Source organism: Talpa europaea, assembly GCF_964194135.1.
Source record: "Talpa europaea genome assembly, chromosome: 8".
Lineage (NCBI taxonomy): Eukaryota > Metazoa > Chordata > Mammalia > Eulipotyphla > Talpidae > Talpa > Talpa europaea.
In genome coordinates, this window is record NC_140075.1 from 18,118,232 (window position 1) to 18,144,449 (window position 26,218).

Sequence of the window (26,218 nt, forward strand, 5' to 3'; positions counted from 1 at the left end):
TCCAGCATGGATATAAAAAATTATGAAGTCATATACTGTACATGCAGAACAGAAGGGAGAAGTTATTTTGCATTCGGTGGAATACTATAGAACAGTGAAAATACAGAGTCTCTAGCTAAATCCAATATGTGGTTCACCTTGCCTACATGTTGTTGAGTGAAAGAGTCAAGATATAAAATGAATATAGCATGACTGATTTAAATTTTAGATACCAAACAAAACTGAAATCATGTGTTAATCATGTGTGTCAGTGACACACTTAGGTGGTGAATTGTCATGAAAGGCAGGGGGAATACTTGTAATGACAGCCACACATTTGTGCTTACTTGGAGAAGAAGAATATGAGAGTGTGGCCCTGTGTTTCTTCACCCAGTTAATGGAGTCATTTACTCATTCAGAAATTTCACGTTTATACTATCCAGGACCTTTGCACACAGGTGTTTCAACAGTGAGTCTTCCCTTAACCCAGGAAGGGCAGGTCACCACTTCTAATTACTCTCGTTACCTCAACTATCTGAGTGACTCTAGCCATCAGTGACATCCTGTTTAATGAGCTATTTACCCAGATGCACACAACACATACAGCACCCAGAGCAAACCTAGAATATGTGTTCCCTTCTTCATTGACATCAACCACCTACCCCAGTTCCATGGAAATCTAGGGATCACCTCATAGGAATAGAGGATATTACCACATGTGACACAGACACCCACAAATAGGGATGCCACAGAAACACTGAAAGTGACGGATGGCCTGTTACTACCTTACCAGAATCAGGTTATGTTCAAGTGTTGATGATGATTATAGATCCTTTCTGGTGATTTCTTTTTCCCTAAACACACTCTAAAATAAAATATAATTTAACAAAAGAGAGAGCTAGCTGGATTTTGGAGTTAATTTTGTTATAAAAATTATATTTTATTTATCCTTTGTGCTAAGCTATAGTTTATAATCTTTTTAAAATACTAATTTTATTTATTTATGCAACAAGAACTGGGATGTAGGGCAGCGTTACAGGGAGTGAGAAAAAATCACCAGATACAGAGTGGGGAGCAGAACAGGCAGATCCACTGAAATACACTGCTGAGGGCAGCTGCCCCTCCCCCATGAGCCATGTGGGTCAGCTCCCTGGCAGGGTCGAACTCATCCTGCAGTGGCTGTGGATAGGTTTATAGTACTGAGACTTAACCCCTGCATCACCAGAAGTGTGAGTTGTGCATGCAAGAACTGGGGTACAGGCCAGAGGTGGTTGCCTGAGAGGATTCAGCAGAGAGAGCAGGGAGCAGAACAGGCGACTGACAGAAATACACTGCTGAGGGGAGCAGTGGGGGAGATGAGAGGTCTGCTCCACCATGTGGGTCACCTCCCTGGCTGGGGATCAATTTCCTGATGTAGTAGCTACGGATTACATCATAGTGCTGATGCTTAACCACTTGCACCACCAGGCAGGCCCGAACCTACATATTTTATAAAGAATGGGAAACCAAAAAGTAATTTTTTTCCAAATCTAACCTGATGGTTTTGTCACATCTCCCAGGGTGTCAGTCCTCAGCCCTCATCAGTGGTAAGTGGGGAATTCCTGATGTTTCTCAGAGACTCCACGTGTGCACAGGAAGTAGGGACGGGGGTCACTTGGGCCACATTGGGACAAAGGGACAGCAGGGCCTGATCTGCACAGAGGACATGCACCCGAGCTGGGGTGTCTGCCAGTCGATGATATGTTAAGGTGTAAATCTACTCTGGAGAAAACATAGTTTATTTGCATCTAAGGCACCTGTTTTCCCAAGTTCTGTGATTGAATCTCTGGTTCTTCAGTTAGCGCTTAGTGAGCAGTGTCCCAGCTGCTCTTTCTCGTTAGTTTTCACAATCCTGGGTCTCCAGGCGCTCTTTCTCGCTGTCCAGTGTGTACCCCCATCCTGCTGCACAGAGCAGAGGCTCCCCCACAGGAAATCTAAAGCTACTCTCACCTGAACGCCATCCCTCCCAACCCGAATCCAGTCCGATGCCCCGCGGGGTGTCCCAGGGAGTGCTCCACAGTGAATGTCATTCACTCTGACCTTCTCAGGCGAGGCCTCTCCAGAATGGGGGCAGGGGCTGTATTTCATGAAGAAGCAGATAGAGTTTACACACAGACGTGTATTTGCTATTTTTAAGAAGGTCAGTGAAAACGCGGATGGGAATAAAAGACCACACGAGACATTGTGGCTGGACCCTGGAGATGCGGACACCGTCCACGCACAGGGCAGCTGCCCACAGAGAGGCGGACAGGGGCAGGGACAGGTCTCTCCTGGAGCCCCCCCAGAGGAGCACCCCAATCTATTGCCTCCTGCACTCTAGGCAGAGAGAGAATATTCCTGTGACTACACGGGCATGCCCAGAACAGAGTCTCGCCCGCGCTGGCTCCTCGCGGACTCTCGGCCCTGCTGCAGCGGCCCCTCGGGGGACGGGCCAGAGACCCCCGCGCAGACCTGGCCTCGGGGTCCGGCCCACAATGTCCGCGATGGTCCGAGGCGTCCAGGGGCCCGGGGAGGCCAATGTGGGGTCCCTGGAGTTTCTGAGCATCTACCACAGTGGCTGAGGCACCGGCGCATGCTCCCCCAGCCCAGCCCCGCCACCCTCCCGGGTCCCCTCCGTCGCCGCCAGGGGGCGCTGGCCAGAGAAACTCAGTCACTCCCTGAACTTTTTGTCTACACGCAGGCCTTGTCCAACATAACTTTGGCTAATGAACACCTCACATTTTTTACCTCAGGACATTGTAAGAGCTGTTATGCTGTTATTCCTTTCTTCTGGGTAACTCATATATAAAAACGTCTTTTTTTTTTTTTTAGGTGAAATTATAAACATCAAAGATTTGATTTCCTGCATTAAGAAGCAAAATATAAACCAAAAGCTCAGTAAGTAGTCACATTTTCATTGTATTGAACTTATTAAATCCTTAGTTTTATAGGAGAAATATACCACCACTTAAATAATGATAGAACAGATTTAAGATAGAGAATACAGAAGTAGCTTTAGTTTTTCTTAGGATAGGAATTTCAAAATGCAGAGTTACAAATGAAACAAATTCATATGCCAGAGTTGTTTTTTGTTTTTGTTTTTGTTTTTGTTTATTTTATTTATTTATTTATCTATCTATCTATTTATTTATTTGTTTGTTTGTTTATTTATTGCTAAGACAAGGGGAGGAAAAATCAATGAAGGTGCTCACCAGTGCTTTAAATAAATCATTGTATTTTGAAGTCGTTTTTGTGGTGGACTCCCTGGTGGTGCAAGGGGTTAAGCACCAGACTGTGAAGCAACCTACAGCCTCTGCAGCTCGAGTTTGATCCCCAGCCGGCCAGGGAGAAACACTCATGGCGAGGCAGACCTCTCCTGTCTCAACTGCTGCTCCCCTCAGCAGTGTATTTCAGTCAATTGAACTTTCTGCTCCCTGCTGTGTCTCTGGTGACCTCATCTCACTCCCTCCTCTCACTCCCTGCATCTCTGGCCTGTATGCCAGCTCTTGTGTGCATAAATAAATAAATCTTAGAATATATAATGGCACCATTTATCCCAGCAATCCTCTGGAGACAAAAGACACAAAGGTAAAAACAGACACAGAGATCTCTCATTTAGCATTTGGGCCATTTGCCCTAATTTTTAGAGAAAGATATTTTACCAGTATTTGTGACAAAACTGACAACAATTATTAATTTGCTTTTTATTTTATTTTTTTTTTTGTGGCTGGGAACAAACTGGTGCTGCAGAGGCTGTGGGCAGCCTTGCAGTCCAGTGTTCAACGGCTTCACCACCAGGGGAGGCCCTTAGATAATATTTTTTAACTAATCTTTCAGATAAGAAAACATTTCTCAAGTTTTATTTGTAAGAATGCCCTTAGGTTCTAAATAAATTGTGGCAGAATATTCCCTATGAGTTTTTTTTAAGGCCACTTTTTCCTTAAATTCCTAGAAGAGATTTTGGATGGGTGTCCAGTTTCACCAGAACTATATACTTTTTCAAGACAAAGCTAGACTTATTCCTAAAACAACTTAACTTTTTCAGGTAAAGTCAATATAGCCATTTAAGTTTTTTTTTTTTTCCTTTGGTAATCAAGGAGGTTTCTAATTTGAGATGGAAACTGAAGTTCTTACATGTTCGAATAAGTGTCCCATTTTAATCATTTTCAAACCTCTACAGCCCACAATTGGAACCATTTTAAAGATAAGCAGTGAAAATTCAAATGTTATATAAAGTCCTGGTTTATATGTGACCTCACAGATGAGGCCTGCTCCTAGGAAAGATTAAAGACACCTTCTACCTGGGCCATGAAAAGGGAAGGAATAGAAATAGATTGGGCCTCCCTGATGGTGCGAGGAGTGAAGCACAGCACTGTGAAGCTGTCCACAGCCTCCGCAACACAGGTTCGCTCCCCAGCCAGCCAAGGAATTACCCACACGGTGCAGTGGACTGCTCCTGACTTACCCGCTGCTCCCCTTGGCAGTGTATTTCCGTCAGTCTGCCTATTCTGTTCCCCACTCTGTCGTGGTGAATCCTCTCACCCCCTGCACCTCTGATCTGTCTCCTAGTTCTTGTATGCATAAATAAGTAAATCTTAAAAAAAAGAGAGATAGATTAATATCTCTGCTTTGCAATTTGTCTGTTCTTAGACTCTTATCAGAAATTTGACAAAGAGGGCCTCCCTGTTGGTGCCAGAGGCTTAGACATAACCCAAGAAGCTGTCCACAGCCACTGCAGCATGAGTTTGATCCCTGTCCAGGGAGCTAAACACATGGTGCAGCAGAGTTCTCCTGACTCACCGGCTGCTCCCCTCAGCAGTGTATTTCAGTAGACCTATCTGTTCTGTTCCCCGCTCTGTCTCTGGTGAATCCTCTCACCACTCCGCACCACTGGTGTGTACCCCAGTTCTTGTATGCATAAATAAATAAATATTTTAAGAAAAATATTTGACAAGGAATATTGTTTACAGAAACCTATTATATAGCTTTTGATGAATAAATTGATTATTTTAAATAAAACTTGGATTTTTTAAGAAACCTGTGATTTTCAATGGTCAATAAGAAACTTAGAAATTTTCCAACCAACTGGCAAGCTTCCTTTATAGCTGATGAGAAATTCCAAAGTAATTTTGACAAAACCAACTGAGCCTGATCCCAGAAGTGTGATCCAGAGTGTGATCAGAAGAGGCCAGCCAACTCAGGAAGAAAAGGCCTCCTTCCAGTGTAGAACACTCTCTTCAGCCTACTTTCCATCCAATTTTCAGTGACAGGTGGATACTGAATAGGCTGTCTGACTAAAAACATAAAAATAAGAAAAATACCAAATTTCTAAATAACCAAGATCTGATTCCAGATACTTGCTTGAATTCCTTACACAGATACAATGTTCAGATTCACAAAACTATTTGCACAAAGTGAGGACAAAGTAAGGTAAGTAGAAGCCCCAGTCCAGGCCAACTGCACTCATTGGGACAATCCAGCCCTCCCAGCCACCTGCACATGTTCAGAGAGTCCGGGTTGTCCAAGGTTTCCCACGGCCAAAGTGCCTGAGCTTACCCTGGATGTCAGGGTGAGAATGCAAAAGAGGAGAGTCACAAGGAACTCATGCCTGAGCCAGCCAGTGTGGACAGAGTGCACACTGCTAGGACTTTGTGTTAGGAAAGCATCAGTCTGTCCCCCACTGTCAGCTGCTCCTGGGCTCCTGCAGGGAAACAGTGACAAGAGCCACTTCTTAGAGATGGGTTGGCAGCTACAGTTCCCCAACACACTTAATACAGTCCCCAAGGGGCTTTCATATGAAACAAATACGGTACCTCTCACCATTTTAACCACATCCCTGGCTTCCAGAAAAAAAAAAAAAAAAGGAAACTCCAAATACCAGACACCAAATAAAAATACCACATGTTCCCCAGTTCCCACTCAACGGGGCCTGACAATAGAAAGGCGCCCCAACTAGGGGAGACTCATAGACTCCCTCCCAAACTGAGGAGAACTGGGCTCCCACTCCGAGGGGGACTCCGATTCCTCCCAAATGTGTGCAGGTCAGGGGACTAGTGTGCACCCCTTGGGACCACCATATTCCACTAGGTGAATATTCCACGTGATGAATATTCTATATTCCACATGGTGAATCCAGGGGGCAGAGAATGCTGTGCCTCTCTGGGGGAGACCTTGGGAGGTTCCCTGGAGGAAGAACCCCACAGCTGCTAGGACTCTCCCTCCCCCTGGAAAGAGGGCACTCCCTCTTACCACAGGGGAAAGGATGTCACCCGGGATGCCCAGGCCCCTGCACTGATGCAGATGTGGAAGGCCTGGCACACTGCCATGGGCTACTGCTCCCTCCCCAGGAGTCAGAGTTGGGGCTGGCAGAGCCCAAGTGGCATCCAGCTCCTGGCTCTGGCCCTCCCAATTGTGAGTGAGCGCCGGCCTCGAACACAAGGGAAGTGGTTGAATTTGTCGAGAAGCGAGGAGGGCAGCAGACTCATGTCTGAAAGACATGGTCCTTCTCTTGGACAGAGGGCAGTGGTGTGTCTACCAGGGGACAGAGGGGAAGACGGGCGGGGGGCTGCAAAGGGGAGGAGAAAGGGCCACCCCGAGTCAGGTGGGCACCAGCTTGCTTTTCTCAGCTCCTTGGAACGCAAGAAGCGAACCTGTCAAACACAGGCGGAATGGGAAGAAATATGGGAGAGGCTACCTTGTTATCGTTTATGGGAGAGACCCGCCATCCGCGACCGCCTCGTCATTTCTCTGACCCGGGAAAGACGTTCTTGATCTGCGAGTGGGCCGGTCTTCCGACCCGTCCCATCTCCAGCCATGACCGGGTGTGTCCTTGTCTCCGCACGTCATGCCTCAGGGGTCGCCAAAATGTGCTGACCTCATGTTTCAACCAGATCACACACCTGCGCGCACACAGAGAATGTGTTATCACATCCCCTCAGAAGCAATAAAAATGTAGAAATTAAATTTCACAAATATGCTTAGGAACTCTTTTTTCCCCTTAAACATGATTTACCATACAATTCAAGCATCAAATTTGATATTTCCCTTTATATTTACAAAGGTAATACTAGAATTCCTGGATCATCCATACCAAAAAATAAAAGTATGGTCAAAATCCATTTCAAACAGGAATATACTCTGATGGCTGATTTTTGGATAAGGCATTTCACTGACAATGTAAAAATATTTTTTTTTCTTTACAAATGGAGGGTGGAGTGTTAAACATGTATTGAGCAAAGAAAACTTAAATCATTGACTGACTTCACTGAGTCATTTAATGTGGCCTCTTCCTACTGGCCCATATTTTGAAAGCTGAAAATTTCTATTATAAACAGTGGACCTACTGACAACAGGGCAACTGGAGTGGCAGGAGGTCCAAAACTAAACAGCAAATTGAAGTATATAGTACCTGAATAATCTAAAAGAAAGCTTTAGAAAAAAACATTTGCACTACTATTAAGATAAAATACTTTTAAAAATAAAAATGATATTCTGCATAGGAATAACAATTAATTTATCAATATTTATGGTATGCAAACAGCTAATTCAGGACATATTTTAAAATTCAAACCACTATTAGCTAAAATTTGATAACTCTCTAAACTGTAACATGGGCTATGTATTTGCAGTTCCCAAATCAATACTTACAGAAATTGGGTGCAGACACGCACACAGCCTCAAAAATTTTGAGGTACCTAGCTGAGGTCTCACAAGGAGATGATAGATCTTTCCATTTCAACTCTCAAATTGTAAACAAGTATCCTTTCCCAGCTAGTTAGGGCTACATTTTTTATACTATTATTACTCATGTCCCAATGAAGATTATCTAACATGTGATTGTCTCCATAAGGCAACAGTGAGATTATCAACAACAATGCAAATAAATAAATAAATAAATAAATAAATGCCACAAACTTGACTGCAAAAGGACAACTGTTTGCAAGTATGAGAACTAAAAGAGGACAGAAAAAGATTCCTTGGTTCGAACTTAGTTCCAGCAGCGATGGCTCACCACTTGCTAATTCAGGGTTCAGAGTCACTTGATAGAGCATAACCACTGTGAATAAAGAACCACCTAAACCACAGAAAAAAAGGTAATACCTTTGGCTGACAGAAGCATTATTATGAACAGTCAAGAATATTAAACTATTTCCTCATTAAATAAAGACTTTGTTACTTATGAGACATGTACATTCCTTGAGAGAAGAAAGAAAATGTAAATAGATGCTATTTAGTATTATTAGCCCTATTTAGTATTATTAGCCCTCTAGCCCTCTAGGCCTCTAGCCCTCTAGTATTATTTATAATTCTGAATGAAATCAGCATGCTGTCAGTATTTTCAATGGGATGATATAGTTAATTTCAGGTAAGAAAAAATTCATTAGGACAAGTCTGAAAAAGACAAAAGAAATATTCATCAAGGAACCATCCCAAATCATCAGGTTTGCCTTACTTGTAGCCAAGCTGTTGACAGATGACGGGTGCATCTTTATCAGTCCACCCATCATCACAAATTGTTCCCCACTGGCCATGGATAAAAACCTCCACTCGTCCTTCTTTCTTATTTTCTCCAGGACTTCCCCAGGGTGCTCTCTACTCTCACAGCCTGGTTGGGGCACGAACCCCAACCGTGTGCATGGAGGGCGTGGCGTATGCAGATGAGCAGCGCGCGGAGGAAGCTGGGTCTGCTGCGCTTGGCCCTGCGCGGGCTGATCTGGGGGCGCAAGTGCCCCCCGGAGTGTTTTCGGGCTCGGCGAGGTGTGGGCGAGGGCCGTCGCGGGCGTCGGGGTGGGCGGGCGGCGCGAGCCGAGCCGTGGGTGCAGAGAGAGGCAGGGAGCCGGCGCCCTTGGCGGCGCGCGGGCCGCTCCTACTTACCTGGCAGGGGAGACACGACGATCACATCACGATCACGAAGGTGGTTCTCCCAGGGCGAGGCTTGTCCGCTACGCCCCGGGCGTGCTGACCCCTGGCTTCCCCACCTGCGGGAAACTCGCTGCGTCATGTGTGGCGGTGGGTCTGCGCCCGCGCTCTCCCCTGAGTGTGTGTCCTAAAGGGAGATTTGGATGAGATCAGCTCTCCACCTTTTTGGTTTGACTCTTTCTAATCGTGTGAATTGCACGTGTGTCATCTCTGTTGCTGTGGCTCTTGTTCTCGCAGAGTGGGTGAAGGCCTCGTGAGTCTGTGAAAGATTCCTTGCGCTTGTGTTTCAAAGGACCTTTTACTAAATTGCGTTAAATTCCTTGTGCCTGGACGCTCTGCCCGGGCTCCGCAGGTGTGCGCCCTCACCCGCCCCAGCACCCCCCCACCCCCGCGTCACCTACAAAAGCGAAGAGTCTTTTAAAGTTTTAAGGATACAGTTCTCTAGTTTCTCGGTTTTTTGCAGGATAAGTGATTCACAATCAGTGTTTCAGCAACACACCCCATTAATAATACGCCCAGTTGAAGACTCTGGAGCTCCGGTTACAGCATGCTGTTGTTTATTATTTTTAAAGATTTATTTATTGGGCCTCCCTGGTGGCGGAAGGGGTTAAGTCCGCAGCCACAACAGCATGAGTTCGATCCCTGACCATGGAGCAACCACGTGGCCCAGCAGAGCTCTCCTGCCTCGCCAGCTGCTCCCCTCAGCAGTGTAGATCCGCCTCTTCTGCTCCCTACTCTGGTGAATCCTCTCGGAAACCCCCACAGCTCTGGCCTGTACCCCAATTCTTGTATGCATAAATAAATCAATCTTTAAAAAAAAAACAAAAGACACCCCACAGTTCAGGCAGGGGCACACACTCCACCCCTCGTGGTTGTGAAAAAGCAGCAGCATCAGAAAAAGCTGCCAAAGAGAAAAGTCGATCCGAGGGAAGAAGATGCTCTCACCCAGGTGGAGCAGGTGGTGACAGCTGAAATGGATTCTAACATGGGAACCAGGATGATTTATTTTGGGGGTGATGTTCTAGATCCACGGAATATTTTGGTTAAATACAAAATGGAATATTGTGATGAAAACACATGAGTGTTTCATGGGAAGCAAAATACACGGTCAAGCAGGAATCTGAGCGTGAGCCAGAGAGCACCTGAGCTGCCCTGAAAGTTTCCTGTGCATTTGAAGTCACTGTAAAGTTGGTCTCAAGGTCTCCCCCGAAACACACCAGACGCTGCGACCCTTTGAGGGGCTGCTCCGAGCAGATCCGGGGCGCGCACCGGGGTGGGGCTCAGGGCCAGAGCGGGGGTCTGTGGCGTCCAGGCCGCCGCTCTGCTCGGGAGCCAGGGAGTCTGTGGCAGCACCTGGGCCCTGGGCGCGGGAGGCGCGGGGCGGGCGAGGGCGCACCCCTGGGCGCGGGGGCGGAGCATATAAGGCAGCGAGAGAGGGCGAGAGCGGCGGCGAGAGAGGACGTGCAGCGGCCGGGACAGGAGCAGACCCCGCGGGAACGCCGGAGAGAGCCCCGAGAGCATCCAGATCCCCAGGCGCTGGGGGAGCCTGCCCGCCTTGAGCCCCCCACTTCAGCCCCGCATCCCGGCCCCTCAGCCCCCGGCCCGCCCAGAGAGCGCGGAGAGTAGGGGTTCACCAGGGCCGGGCCTCCTGCCCGCCCTGCCCCTGGGCGCCGGGCTGCGCTGTCGGGGAGAACGCCAAAGGCCCCATCAGCCCCCGGATCCCCGGGACCCTCTGCCTGTGTGCCCGGAGCTCCCGGAGCCGGCCCAGGCGGCAGGACCCGGCGCCTAAGGGAACGCAGCCCCCGAAGTGCTGGGACGGGAGCGGGGCGCAGGGTGCGCACGGCGGGGGCCGCAGACGGACTTGAGCCCCGCTCAGAGCATGTCTGGGGCGAGCGTCCCTCTAAGCTCTGCCCGTGGGGGGAGGGCGAGCCTGGAGGCGCTGGGAACCCCCAGGAGGCGGCCGCGGCCCTGGAGCGGCCGCAGGAGACTGGAGCAGAGCGGGGTGCTGCCGGCGGGGCCCGCCCAGGACCCCGAGCCGAGGCACAGCGGCGGGGGAGCTGGAGCCCGACGCCCCATCCGCTCGCCAGGCGCTGACGGGGGCCCCCGCCACGGACGGCGGGGACCCCGGAGCACGCCAGGGGCTGGGGCGGGGGACGCCTTCTCCGTGGCGCCCGGGGATGGAGAGCGAGGGGATCCTCTGCGCCCCGGGAGAGGAGAGTCTGGGCGGCCTGCAGCGGCCTGGGGGGAGCTTCTCCGCAGCAGGCGGGAGAGTCTCAAGAAGCCGCCCAGACGCGCCCAAAGCAGGCGCCCAGGTCGGGAGCCCAGAATGGGGGGGACACAGCTGCGGATGCTCCCGGAGCAACGGAGCCGCCTCGCGGCACCTGGGGGCGCAGCCCGTGGGCTGGAGAGGGAGGGTCAGGGCCCGAGGAGCCTCAGGGCGCGGGGGGGCTCTGTGGGGCCCTGGCCTGTGGGGCCGCCCATGGCGGGGAGGCGCCAGGAGCGGCCCGCGGGGAGCGCGCTCTCCTAGGCGGGCGGTGCTCCCTGGCCAAGGGCTGCCTGAGCCCAGGGGCCGCCGGCAGGGCGGTGGCGAGACCTGGTGAGGCGGGGACGGCAGTGAGTACCCCTGGGGCTGGGCGGGTCCCCCCAAGAGACCAGAGGGTCTCAGACCTCAGAGTGCGCACCCCGGTTTGGGGGTGGGGGGCGGCCTGGGCCGAGCCCGCAGCCTGGAGAAGGCCCCAAGCCGCACGTGCCTGCTGGGGACGCCGGAGTTGGAGACTGAGCAGGGGCTCCCCCTGGAGGGAGCAGTGCTGCGGTGGGGGGGCAGTCGAGCGCGATCCTGGGGGGGTGGGACCTTCAGAGGAGCTGCCTGGCGGCAGCAGTGAACAGAACCTGAGGCGGCGGGGACAGCAGTGAGTACCCCTGGGGCTGGGCTGTCCCCCCAAAAGAGCTGACTGTATGATGTCAGAGTGCGCGCAGCGGGGGCTGGGGGGGGGGGCGGCTCGGGCAGAGACCCGGAGAAGGCCGCCAGCCGGGCCCTCCTGCTTGGGACTGAGAAGGGGTTACCTGCGGAGGTGTGGGGGGGGGCGATCTAGAGCGAACCTGGGGGGGGACGCGTGCAAATGAGCTGCTCATTAAACCTTTCGGGGTGCCCTGGCTGGAGGGAGCCCGTTTCGGCTGTGTCCATGGCAGTGCTCAGGGGTGCAGCTCACCTGGGTGGGTGCTGGAGGCAGGGGTGACGCCAAGAGAAAGCCAGGTGCAGGCTGTGGAGAGAGAACACGTGGCAGTGTGGACTGAGGGGTAAGAGAAGACAGCTGCCTTTGGGGGATTGCTCCCAAAACCTTTGTGGCAAACCTGGGGTACAGAAAGGGGCGTTTGGGAGGAAAGACACCGTCCACAGCCTAAGGGTGGAAACCTGTGAGGAGGGGTGTGAATGCTTCCAGGGCACACCTGAGGTGGGGGCTGTGAAAATAAAGGTTGCTGAAGACAGACAGCAGCAGAAGACCGATGGGAACGAAGAAACTGAAATAAGGTAAGAGGGGGTAGAGGGACGGGGGGGCTACAAGGTAGGGGAGGCTGGCGAGGGCCAGTGGGCCAGAGGGCCCCTGCCTCCTTCTTCTTCTCAGGGGGCATGACGTCGAAATTGGGAATTTAAAAAGTCCTATTGTTACAGGAGGGGGGGACCGCAAAGCCCCCAAAATATCCGCTCTAGAAAGGGTCAGCCATCTGCTGCATCCAGAAAAAGCATAAAAAGGGGCCTCCTCGGTGGCGCAGTGGTTGAGCGCTGGGTGCTAAGCTGCCCGCAGCCTCTGCGGCGCCGGTTCGATCCCCGGCTGCTCCCCAGCCACGGGAGGAGGGTCCCACATGGCGCATAGACCTCTCCTGCCGCCCGCTGCTCCCCTCAGCAGTGTACTGCGGTCCTTCTGCGTGCTCTGCTCCCCGCTCTGGCTCTGGTGAATTCTCTCACCCTCCCGCACTTCTGACTGTACCCAGTGCATGTATAAACAAATAAATAAATCTTTAAAGAAAAAAAGACAAAGCAGACATTTAAAAAGATCTGGCCAAGTGTCTTGAGGAAGGGATGGTTGCTGGAGCCCCATGGGCAGGAGGGGAGCGGCTGAGCCCTGCTCCGTGGGACCAGGGCGGCTGCCCCTCTGGTGGCCCAGGCTGCGGCCGCGGAAGCAACAGCATTTTGCTGCCCCCAGGCCCTACGTGCAGAGCCCCTCATACCTCTCAGCGCTGCAGAATGTGTCCAGGTCAGCCGGCCCCTGAGGAAGGCTGTGAAACATAAACTGGACAGTCGACAGAGTCCTAGGTCATGGAGCTTCCATTTCCCCTTGTTTAAGGAGAATGATTCTGACAGTGAAACTGGAGTTATTGTTTTGAGCCGAGTGGAGTTTCGGCTGCATGAGAACGTCCAGAAGTTTCCGATGACAGTAATTATTGGCAGTTTTCTCAATGGAGAGCTGTCATCTCAACTTGGGAAAAATTTACACGTCGGGCAGCTGGGTTCCTGGGAGATGATACTGACAAGGCAGCCCGGGATGGGTGCACCGATAAAGGAGAAGACACTTCACGCGGTGTCCAGGTTGTCGTCGTTATTCAAGACACCGTTTGCATCGCTCACAGTAAGCGACCCCAGGTGCTGTGACGTGGAACCTGGAACACCGGGTGCTTCAGCCTCTCAACTCCCTCCCTCTCTCCTGCGGGTGCCTGTCTGGCTGGGGGCATCTGCGTGATCATTTGGGAGCTCCAGCTCCTCAGGTGTTGCTCCGTCCTCCTGCGTGTCTGTGGAGTCCTCTGGTTGCAGCCAAAGGCGGGGTGGGGAAGGGCCCTGGGTGAGGTGGGAGGTTTCACGAGCAGACCTCCCTCCTGCCCTGCTCGGGCGGCTGCCGCTCCCGAAGGCACCACCGCGGTGGAGACCCGTGATGTGATCTCAGTGTGGCGCAGAGACCGTGTGCCGGCGAGCATCTGGCTGTTCTGCTCGCTTCCCTCCTGGAGTCCTCTGTTCCCCCTCGAAAACTCAGCTTCTTCAAGTATTTCCCTTATTTGTGCTCTGGAGCCAAGGCTGCTTACTGTTGAGCGTCTTGGGTAGTTAAACATTTCTTGTCTATAACGAAACTTCATCGTGCCCTTGGTTCTCGTGAGTCAGGTGCTCCCTGCCCTGTACGCCTGGAGGGACATGTTGGCCACCGTGCGGTGAGATCCCTCCCCTCACTCCTTCCTGGGACAAGAATGAAATGGTGCCATCCTCCTGAAGAGAGCTGGGCATTTGGAATATGCAGACTGCTTGATATGGGCTTTCTTTTTCGGGGGGAGTGACCTGAGGAGATGCTTTCCAATGCCCATGAAATCCTTCATGTGGAAACGTGTTCACCAGCTGTGTCTGCAGCAACAAATCGCTGGAGACGATGTGTAAGTGCCAACCGGGAGGGCGGTTGCACAGAGGACAGTGGACCGTGTCCCTGGACTGCGCTGGGGCAGCTGCAGGTGGACGGTGGAGCGGGCTGAGGAGGATGCGGTGCCCAGCAAGTGTCTCGGTCCGTGCAGGGCAGAGAAGAGGCCGCCCCGCTGGGTGCCGAGAGGCGGGGATGCTGTGAGCGCGGGGTGGTGAGGGCTTAGGGTGTTGCTGGGGCGGGGAGCCATGTGCACAGCGCCCCCGCCCGAGGGCGCAGTGGACCCACCTGTCTCTCCCTGGAGGGCAGGTCTGGTGCATCCGCGGTCCCAGCTGAGGAATCCCAACCAGGTGCCCAGCTCCAGACAGACGCCTGTTCCCCCGGAATGGCTCCCGACGCGTCCGTGGCCGTGTTGGGAGCAGACACGGGCCATCTCTTCCCTTCCGGCGGAACTCCCAGATGGGCCTCCCGCGGGATGCGCCCAGGTGTGCCGGCCCCTCGCACCTGCCGGCCGCACCTGCGTGTTCCTGCCCGTGCCCGCGTGCCCTGCCCAAGCCCCGGAGTGAAGTCGGGGCCGGTGGGACCCCAGTTTCGGTGCGACCCGTTTCCTCGGGCCTGGGGCCTCTGTGGTTGCGGGAGGAGCAGGTGAGTGGGGTAGGGTGGGGGCGTGGGAACACCCCCGTGCGGCTGCCCGCGGAGAGGAGCTTCGAGGGCCCGGCGGGGGCGCAGCAGGTGGGAACCGAGGGGCTTGGCTGGCGTCTTCCCGGCCTGGGAGGACCCTTGGGGTCGGGGCTCATTCCTGAGCGTGACCCTCTGTGTCCCGCCTCCTTGGACAGGTCTCCCGGCGCGTTGTGCCGAGTGGGTGCACCTGGGGTGGGTGCACCGGGCCTGTCCTGCTCCCCACCAGTGTGATATCTCAGGGACGCACCTCAGGTTTTGGGGACCGCGGGGTGACATAGTCCAGGGCCCTCGCCCTCTCCCCGCCCCTGTCTGGCTGGCAGGAGAGCACCCCGCCCCCAACTGGGTTTGGTCTCTCCACCCCTCCGTATGCCCTGGGGGAAGGTGATGAGGATCTAACCCAGGGTGCCCAGCCTCTACCCTCCAGAGAGGATCTTCAGGAAGGAGGCCACAGGGCCTCCCTGGGGAGCAAGGGTCAGACGCAGCTCTGTGAGGCTGTCCGCAGCCTCTGCTGCACGAGTTCGGACCCAGCCAGGGAGCTGCCCACTGGGGGCGGCAGACCCCTCCAGTCTCCCCTCTGCTCCCCTCAGCAGTGTTTCAGTAGATCCTCCTGTTCTGCTCCCCACTATCTCTAGTGAATCCTCACCCCACACACCTCTGGCCTGTACCCCAGTTCTGGTATGTATAAATAAAAAATGAGGAGATGAACCCTCCACATGATTAGGTCACGAAGGGCGGGAGGCAAAGTCCCTCTGTTCACGCTTCTTTTCCACTAGGGTAAATTCAAACATTTTTTGGAAGAAAGTGGATCAGGCGGCTTCCTGGGTGCAAATCTTCACTTTATTTTTTTTTCAAAGATTATTTATTTATTCAAGAACCGGGGTACAGGCCAGATGTGCGGGAGGGTGAAAGGATCCCCCAGAGCCAGAGCGGGGAATAGAACTGGCAGTCTGAGGAAATACACTGCTGAGGGGAGCAGCGGGCGCAACAGGAGTGTTCTGCCGCACCTTGTGAGACCCTCGTAGTCCGGCCAGGATGGAACTGGCATTGCAGAGGCTGCGGACAGCCTCAAGCGCGATGCTCAACAGTCTGCGCCACCAGGAGAGGCCCCAAAATCAGACTGCGGGTTCACAATGACCTGCGGCTCCCCTCTTGGCTCCCCTCTCGGCTCCCCGTTGGCTAGTTGCTTTGGCAACTATCAGTTCAAAATCTCATCTGATAGAATGAAAGTCTCCCTGTAATTTGAGCACAGGCCATGCCAGGGACTGTATTGCTTCAGGTTGTCCTAAATTGCCTTCTGAGTGGAAACAGGTTTTTTTCTAGCTGGCCTGCAAGGCTGTGATTGAATAGGGAGGGAAACCAGTGACTCTATGCATTTCATTTTTCTAAATTGTTGGTAATGTAAGTTGGGATATTCCTCAGATTTTCATTTTAGGTTTCTCCACTTAGCCATGATAGTTGGGAGGTTTCTCCCACGAGGCCTCTGAGCTCCATGTCTAAAACAAAAATTCTCATTTGAGGCTTGGGTAGATAGAAAGAAAATAGACTTTTATAGAGAAGCATGACAATTCTTTTAGTGAGTTTATTCCAGTTTTATCTACTGCAACGCGTGTAGTAGGTAGATGAATAAATGGGAGGAATAAACCCCAGATAGTTGACTTTTTAATACAAAACTCGCTGCAAGTGCACTTGGGATACACGTTAGTGCTCTGTTAGTCCCAGTCTTACCACTTGCAAAGCCTCGACTGGGAGACACAATAGGAAATGGTCATCTTAAGCCCTCGACGGCACTCTGCGGAAGGCTTTGTTTCAGTCCAGATGGTCAATAGCACCCTTAGGTGTCTGGGCACATCCACTGACTGACCAGGGAAGAACTCCTGGTGATAATCCAGCGCCTTTTGGCTTTGTTAAAGATGTAGCAAGGAACCTGTTGGGTGGAGGCAGCACTTACATGTTTTCACATCTAGTTCTGTCGTCCCTGGTTTACTTTCTGCCACATGGGGCTGCTTCTAGTACTGAACATGTGGCTGATGCCACTGGTTGCTTTCACAGGGATCCCAAATTCCAAATCCTGAAAGAGGGTGTAAGTCTGATGTTCTGGTATCCACTGGTGTCCAGTGTTTGGAAATGCTATGGGCTTACTTGGAAAGTTTGGATTCTCTAATCTTTCTTCTGGAGAGTCTGCAATCACTGTCAGTCTCTCCATGATGGGAGAGGTGTTGCAGAGTCCAGCCACATTCCTTAGTTGCCTGGCCTTCATTACCTGTGTCAGGTGTATCTGGACACTTCAGGGGCAGCCTTGGCCCACTCCAACTCAAGACAGCTCTGCCCAAACACTTTATCTGCAGAGAGCCATTGAGGAACCCCCTGTGCACCAACATTTCTTGATTTTTCTGCTGTGTGCAGTGTTGTAGATCTGTGATTTCATTCATCTGTAAAGCACGCTCAGCAGTGGGTATTGTTGGTCCCATTTCATACGTGAGAAAATTGAGACTTGAAGGAAGAGCAACTTGCCGAAAGTCCATAGATATTCAGCAAAATGCACTCCAAAGCCTTTGCTCTCTATCAAACCCTTTTGCCTCTCTAGAAGGATTTCGGCCTCTGTCCTTCTCCTGGGCAGGAAAGCACTCCCTGTGGACTCTGTAGGGAGCTGCCCTCCTGCCCTGTGGAGCAGCTGTGATAAGGGCTCACTGCAACCTGCATGGGGCTCTACTCACTACTGTCAACACCCTCCTGTTGAGCAGGAAGCCACACTCACATTCCTCCAGAAGGTTAGTGAGAGAGCTGCAAGCAGAAGTTGATTTTTCTTTCCCTTCCAAAACAGAAATATCGTTAACTCCTTTAACAGTTGACTTCCTAAGTTGACTTTGAGTGTAGGTGATGCAGCAAGCCCCAGACCTAGGATTTTCAAAATGTCCTTGGCCAGTTATTACCAATGACTGTCAAATGTGTTCTCGGTGGTCTGGGTGTATCCCATGGGAAAATGCCTTTTCTCAGGGAGTGGAGTTTTTTTTTTGTTTAAAGATGTATTTATTTATTTGTTTATACATTCAAGCACTGTGGAAGTGGGAGCTCATTAAACAAAAAGATCAGGAGTTCACCCTGCATTTCCGTTCCCTTTTGGAGCCAGGGTGGAGGGCAGAGAAAGAAAGGTGTGCTGCTCCACAATGTGGCTGCAGACTTTGCAGCCATTGGGCCGGCCTCCCCTTGGGCAGGAAAGTGGACAGACAGGGAGTGCTCCCAATTTCAGGGGTGGCCCTACTGAGTGGCTTGTTACAAGAACAGTGTACTTGTTACAAGAACAGTGAAGACCTCCTGGGCAGCTGCAACAGGCGATAGGCTCGGTGGTCTCACTGGATCTTGAGCTGAAGCCAGGACTGTGCTGAGTGACCCCAGTCAGTGAGCAGTGCAAAGCAGTGGCCTCCGAACCTTCCTCTTCCCCACATCCCAGTCTCTCTGTGCTGGAGTCCTGGACAGGGCACTGGAGCATCTGGCCCAGTCAGTCTACTAAAGTGTTGCACTACTGAACACTCTTGAATCTGCTGCACCCTTTCTGTTTACACAGCGAGCAGAGTAATAGCAAGACTGTGCTACACGTGATGGCTCTGCACTTAGCTAGGCTGTCAGGCAGGACGGCCTCTGCCCCACCGTGGCCTTCTGCCATTGCGTTTCCCTTCCTATGCGGGTCTCTGCTGTCCCTGAAGCATCACTTGGACACCTTGGTGTCCTTCTGAATGTAATGACTTACTTGTAACTCTGGAGGGTTGTGGACTCTAAGGCAGAGATGGGAGTGGGTCGGTGGTGGTATTTAGCGTGTGCGTGGGGTTGTTAGGTGCTGCACCTCCCCCTGCAGTGACCTTCAGGGTAATGGTTGTTGCCATGGTCCCTGAGGTCCGGCATGGGCAAGGAACCACGCGCACAGGGGGAGAACAGCAAACTCCCAAAAGCTTAGATAGGCCGGATGCCTGTTAAGAGATAACGACCACCAGAAGCGGCCACAAAGATTGTTAAAAGAAATGCTGCTCACACAGAACCTTATCTCGCTTTCTCAAGGCCCACAAACTTTATTCTGCTACAACTGTCTTTCTAAAAATCTTTCCTTTTTCTGGTCATTGGTTGCTAATTAAAAAACAAATGTAATTTAATAATTCGGCTCATTCAAATGAAACATTACTAAACACTGTGTTAGAATAGAATTGTTGGTTTAATAATCTTTGTATTATGTGCTTAACTTTAGTACCCTTGATCTTAACTGCATTATAAAATAAATTCACCCATGACAATTAATTATGAGTAAAAATGAGTAGGGAGTAATAGTAGTTAGTGCAACAAGAATATAATTACATAGAACAAGAGAAAGAGTTAATGGGAATGCGGCTAGGTCCATATGTATTTCGGACATAGATCCCTGCCCTGTCAATGATAAGCTAAACCTACGAGCAAGCTGACTTTGTTCACTGATGTTCACTGTTCCTATGCTTTTAGAAAACATATACATACTGGTCACAAACTCAGAGAAAATTACACTCAGATTTTCACTCTCTTGAAGTGTGTCTGTGTGTCATTTATTCGCCAAATCCCTGACCACCCTGCGCAATCTCTCAACACTGAGACGGTCTCATCGTCCACTGCTGTGCTGGTCCAGGGCAGTTAGGGGGAAAAGGCTGTCCTAAGGCTAATCTAATACAGGCTTTGTGGACTCTACCCCCACCCCAGGCCAAAGCCAAAGACACTGGGAATTCCGAATCCCATCACCACCCAAGGGAAGGTGGCTGGGACCTGAGGGTGGGGTTAAGCAGCCAGGTTGACATAAAGGCAGACCCATGGGCTTGGGGGGGTTCCCCCATTTTGGCTCTAGGCCAGCTCGCAGAGTCCTGCCTTTGGGTTTCCAGGTTGGCGGATCGGGTAGGACACATTAAAGACTTTATTTCCCTATTTTCTCCCTGAGTTGTACATTTTCCTTATTTCCTTTTCCCTTGTAAATAATCCTTTTTTTTATTTTTTTAAATAGAGGCATGTTTTATTTATTTCTTTGTTTGTTTTGTTTATACATGCACTGGGTACAGTAAGACGCGCACAAGGGTGAGAGAATCCACCAGAGCCAGAGCAGGGAGTAGAGCAGGCAGAAGGACCGAAGTACACTGCTGAGGGGAGCAGCGGGCCGCAGGAGAGGTCTGCGCGCCATGTGGGACCCTCCTCCGATGGCCGGGGAGCAGCCGGGGATCGAACCGGCGCTGCAGAGGCCGCTTCGCAACCCAGTGTTCAACTGCTGCGCCACCAGGGAGGCCCGTAAATAATCCTTTTATTAACCTTTTGTGTGTGCCTCTAGTGGAGTGTTAATAAGTCCCTTTTAAGTGTGCAGGTGAGGACCCACAGTCGGGCAACCCGTTCAATATCGGGATTGCTGTATAATAGCTGGCGCCCAACGTGTTTTCCAAGCTTCACCCGTGGTTGACCAGCCCAAAGTAATTTTTCTTGTGTTGGTCACCATCTTCAGTGAGCTCAGGCAAATTGCTAATTGGCCTGATAGGAGCTGTCTCCAGGTTGGACCTGCCTCCCTTTCCACCCTCTGCTGGCCTAGAGAGTGCAAGCAGGCAGGTCTTCTGGTGCATAGTCTCCCTTCACTTCACAACAATGGAAAATTGGAAATAATAATACAAAGATGAAGTCTTTTGTTGTGAGCCAGCCGCAGCCGTCTGGGTGTCAGGGGTTCCTGAAGGATGGGACAGCGGTGGCGCAATTGTAGAGAATGATAAGGGAGGGGGATGAGGAGACACAGACACTGGGTCAGGGTGCGGGCCTCATCCTGCTGAGGGTCTCCACAGCGCTTCATTTATACATTCAGGCAACCGGGAGAGCGCGTGAGCACAGGCATGAGTGAAGGGAACAGTCACATCTTTCCCCAGAGCAGCCAGGGTTGATTGACCCTTTCTCAGAGGCTGTGACATTTATTGTTTTTTGATTTAAAGGAGGTTCATTAGGTCAACAAAAGTTTCTCAGAATAGTCATTTCTCTGAAAGCCTTTTACTAGCAAAAGGCTTCTGAGTCTGCTCTCACATGGCCACGTTTACTGAGTGAAGGATGAACTAAGGCTGGGGAAACAAAGGGCAGGAAGTTACCTGGGGGAAGGGAGACAGAGGGATTTTTTTCTAACTAACCTGTAAAGTTGAGACTAACATATAACTCATTGATTAAAGCAGAAACCAGAAGGCATTTATCTAGAAGTTGTAATCTATAGTATGTGAAAGGTCCATGCAAGAAGCCTGAATGCAGGAGGCAAACAGGAAGCCCACCTGGGGGGCAGGAATTCAGATACCTGCCTGGAGGACTCAGACAATGAGCCTCCCCCCTCCCCCTAAGAGTCTCTTCTCAGACAAAGAACCTATACCTACCCTACAAACTTTTCCCACCTTAAGAGCCCAACTACCCACCTGACCTCTCCTCACCCTATAAAACCCTGCTTCCCCCTAACAACATGCGCGACTCCACTGACCTCCGCCTTGGGTCTGTGAGGTCCGCCGGGGGCTCAATAAACTTTCCCTCCCTTTGAGAAATGTAGCCTGGCTCTCCTTTTCTTTACCACGCCGAACCTTTCATCTTGGTGCCGCAAACCCGGGAAGGCCGTGTCCCCTGGCGCCGGGGCCGCCTTCTCATCCCTGGGACCTCTCCTCTCCATTGCAGACACCTCACACCCACCACCGGCCTTAATCCTTGGGGTAAGTCACCTGCCTGACCCTCCTTCCTGGGAGGCCCTCGCCTCTGGCTATTCGGCTCCTCTCCTGACTCCCGTACCTTACCTTGGTTGGCTGTTCCGTAAACCTTGGGCCCACGTCAGCCAACTCCCGTACACCTAGACCCTGGATCTGGGGACGCCTTCCAGACTAGGTGCCCGAATCCTAGGCGCAACCGAGCGGTGGAGATGTCCCCCTCGCTTGTCTGCCTCCGTTCCAAAGGCCAGGACCGAATCGTGGGACGCCGCGATTCGGGTCCTGTGCCCCCGAAGGCCAATTCAGGTTCGTGGGACGCTGCATCCTGACTCTGTGCCCCCGTTAGTTGGGGGCACAGACTTAGTCATGGGGTCTGCAAATTCCAAGCCAAATTCTGGCCACTCCACTGGGAAGCCTTCTCTCAAACCTCGGTCCGTTGGGACTAAGGCCACATAACACCCTAAGTGTCTTGTCTAACGCCCTAACCGTCTCCTCTTTCACTGCAACACTGCACAGCCTCAGTATCAATTGGACAATGGCTCCCACTGGCCCAAACATGGCACTTTTGACTTCTCCGTCCTTACAAAACTAAACAATTCTGTCACCGCAATGGAACAAGGTCAGAGATCCTTAGGGCCAGGCTGTCTTTCTCTTGCGCCCCGCCCCTTCCCTCCCTCCTGAAAACCTGCCGTACTTTCTAAGTCTCAAGACTCCTCTCACTCTTCGCCCTCTCCAGACCCCTCTTCAAAATTCTCTAATTCTCTAAATTCTCAGTCTTCACCTCCTCCAGCTCCCCAATCCAGGCCCTTCCCCCCTTTCTTTTCACCTCCTAGCCGCCATGCCCTCTCCCTGCTAATCCTCTTCTCCCTCCCCTCAGGGAAGTGGGTGGGACTGAAGGAGGAGTTAGAGTCCATGTTCCTTTCTCTGTCTGATCTCTCCCAACTTGAAAAGCGTCTTGGCTCTTTCACAAACTATCCCACTACCTACACCTAAATTTCATTATCTTACCCAAGCCTATGACCATACATGTAATTACAAGTTATCTTCTCTTCCACCCTGACCCCTGACCTGTCCCCTAGCTGGACTCCAACCGGCAGCGCCTAAACCTATAGACTTTCATAAGCTCAGAGAGATTACCCCGTCTTCCTCAAAAAAACCCTCCTGACTTCCAAAGGCTGAAGATGGTCCTCAAACCCCTATCCGGGATCTGCTGAACATGGCCTTTACAGTATTTAACAACCGGGAGGAACAGGACAGGGCAGAGAGGGAATTCCGTAGTCCCAGAAGGCTGAGCTTCAAGCTCAGGCCCCAGTAGCTGCCTTGAGACCGCCAGGCCCTGCTCCTCCAACGAATGCAGCACCTGCTGCCTGACAGAGGATGACAATGGGCCCCATGGGCCCCAACCAACCGACCGCCGCCGAAGCCTGCTTCAAGTGTGGCCAAGAAGGCCACTGGTCCAGACAATGCCCCAACCCCCGCCCTCCACCAGGACCTTGCCTCATCTGCAACGTCCAGGGTCACTGGAAAAGGGAATGTCCCTCCCCACCTGGCTGTGGTGGGCCAGTCCTTCCAGTCCCTGCAAATCTTGCCACCGGCGGTCTTGGGTTTGGCGGCTGAGGACTGAAGAGGCCCAGACTCATCAACTCCGATAACCTTTGAGGAGCCCAGGGTAACGTTCAAGGTAGCAGGTAAGTACATCTCCTTTCTGGTTGACACGGTCTCTGCCTTCTCTGTCCTCCCCTCCTATTCCGGTCAAGTTTATCCTTCTCAGGTCCTGGTTATGGGTGTTGACGGCCTTCCTTCTCAGCTCAGGGACCACCGGTCCGCTCTTTCCTAGTCATGCCTTCTTGCCCCACACCATTCCTGGGTCACGACCTCCTGACCAAACTCAGGGCTACTCTCTCATGGTTCAAACACCCTAGAGCTGCTCTCATCCTCCCATGACTCCAAACATCTCCTAATCCTTCTCAGGATTCCCTGCTGTCTCCTTCCACTGTCAGCCCCCTGTTCTGGAATATTTCTATCCTGATTGTTGCCACCCATCATACCCCAGTCCTCTTTCGCCTTAAGGATCCCTCTTCTTTTCCCTCTTGCTCCCAGTTTCCAATTTCCCTCACTCACCGTCAGGGTCTCAAACCCATCAGCCAACAACTCCTGGGAAAGGGACTCCTTATTCCTATCAACTCGCCCTGTAATACTCCCATTCTCCCTGGAAAAAGCCTGATGGTTCTTATCGCCTAGTTCCAGACCTTTGCCTCATTAACGAAGTGGTGGTGCCTGTCCATCCTGTAGTGCCAAACCCCTACCACACACTTCTCTGTACTTCACCTCAAAGATGCCTTTTTTACCATCCCTCTGGATCCTCAATGTTACTTACTATTTGCTTTTACTTGGGAAAACCCAGACACACACCTCCCAGCAACTGGCCTGGACAGTCCTGCCTTAGGGTTCCCGGGACAGCTCTCATCTGTTTGGTCAGGCATTAGCCAGTAATCTCTCGGCATGTCATACTTCACCCAGCACTCTCCTCCAGTATGTTGCTGACCTCCTCCTCTGCCGTCCTTCTCTGCCACAATCTCAGCAACACACTGCACAATTCCTCAGCTTCCTGTGCTCCAAAGGATACTGTCTCCCCATCCAAAGCGCAACTCTCAGTTCCCACAGTTGTCTATCTGGGTCTTCAACTAACTCCTTCCTCCAAACAGCTGACAGTGGACCACAAACGGCCATTCGGGACCTTCCCTCCCCTGAATCAGCAAAACAAATCCTTTCTTTCTTAGGTTTGGTTGGACTTTTCCGTCATTGGATCCCTAATTTTGCTTTCCCAGCCACGCCACTGCACAATGCAACAAAAGCCTCCCTGAAGGACCACTCCAATGCCCCGGAGAGTCCTCAGGGTCACACATATCCTTCTTCAGGCACCTGTCCTTACCCTTCCTGATCCAGAAAAACCTTTGCTCCTGTTCACAGCCTAACTTCGGAGTATTGCGGCAGGTGTCCTTTCCCAGCCTCTCGGACCAGCCCTGCATCCTGTCGCTTATCTCTCCAAGCAGATGGATCCCACTGTTAGGAGCTGGCAACCCTGCCTTAGAGCCCTGGCGGTGACAGCCCTACTCACCCGAGAATCCCTCAAACTTACTCTAAAAAGACCAACCCAAGTACATTCCCCTCACCGCCGTCAAGACCTCCTGTCTCGCCGCTCGCTCTCCACTCTTACTCCTTCCTGCTTACAAAATTTCCATATATTCTTTATCGAAAACCCTCTAGTGAGTCTCACTCAGTCTAATTCTCTCAACCCAGCCACTCTCCTGCCTGTTTCTGGCCACCTTCTGCCATTCATTTGTGTCCTAAAATCCTGGAAGAAATGCAAACCTCCAGACTGACTCTCCTTTGTCAGATGCCTCCTGTGTTTGTAGACTGGCAGCTCTTGAGAAAGTGCGGGCGTTCAGCGGAGGGCTGCCTAGGCCACTGTTACCATTGATCAGGTAATCAACACAGGAAAACTGCCCGGAAGAACCACCTCCCAAAAGACAAAACTCATAGGACTTAACCAGGGCCCTTACCCTCAGCAAACATAAGAAAGTCAATGTCTATATAAATTCAAAATATGCCTGCCTTTTTGCTCACAGTCATGCTGCGATTTGGCAGGAAAGGGGGTTCCTTTCCAACAAGGGGTCCTCCATCATGAATGCTAACTTATCCTTAAGCTTTTAGTAGCCTTGCAGCTTCCAACTGAAGTCGCCATGATCCACTGAAAGGATACCAACTGACAATTCTTACGTTACCACAGGGAATAACAAGGCGGATGCAAGGGTTTCGCTCTCACAACTGACTCTGCTGCAGACCCTTCCCCTATTCTCTATCAGTCCCCTCCATCACTCCGACTTAGGAGCCTAATGAAGGCCAATTCCTGAGCCTGCTCTTCTTCCACCCCTCCTTAAGTGCAAAAGTCTGACAAATATGTTCCCGTCGTCAAACCTGTGCTCGTGTGTCACCTCAAAGGGGAGTTCGCCTACCTTCTTTTGCAGCTCACCAACTGCGTGGACACCTACCCGGACAGGATTGACCTCTCCCTACTCAGCCAACTGCTCCAGGAACACACAGACCGGTACTTCCCCAGTCCTGCCTCGGATCTCGACCTCCTCAACCAACCTTCCCTACCACTGCATCCAGGAGACCAAGTCCTGCTCAAATCGCTTCAGTCAAAGCCACTGCAGCCTCGGTGGACCAGCCCACACATGGTTATTCTCACCACGCCTACAGCGGTAACACTTCTGGGACACCCCTCCTGGCACCATCTATCACGGGTCAAACATGCCCCTGAAGACAAACACTATGTATGTCATAATCTGGGTCCTACTAGGATGTGCATTTCTTGTCAAAATCTCCCCTAGCTCAGTGTCCTGTGTATGGAAATTCAAAGTTAGGGAGACCTTTGTCTCAGGATCCACTGAGACCACCCACTAGGTGGGTACTGCGGAGTGCCCACAGGCCGGATGCGCAGCACTTATCACTCTCACCCTA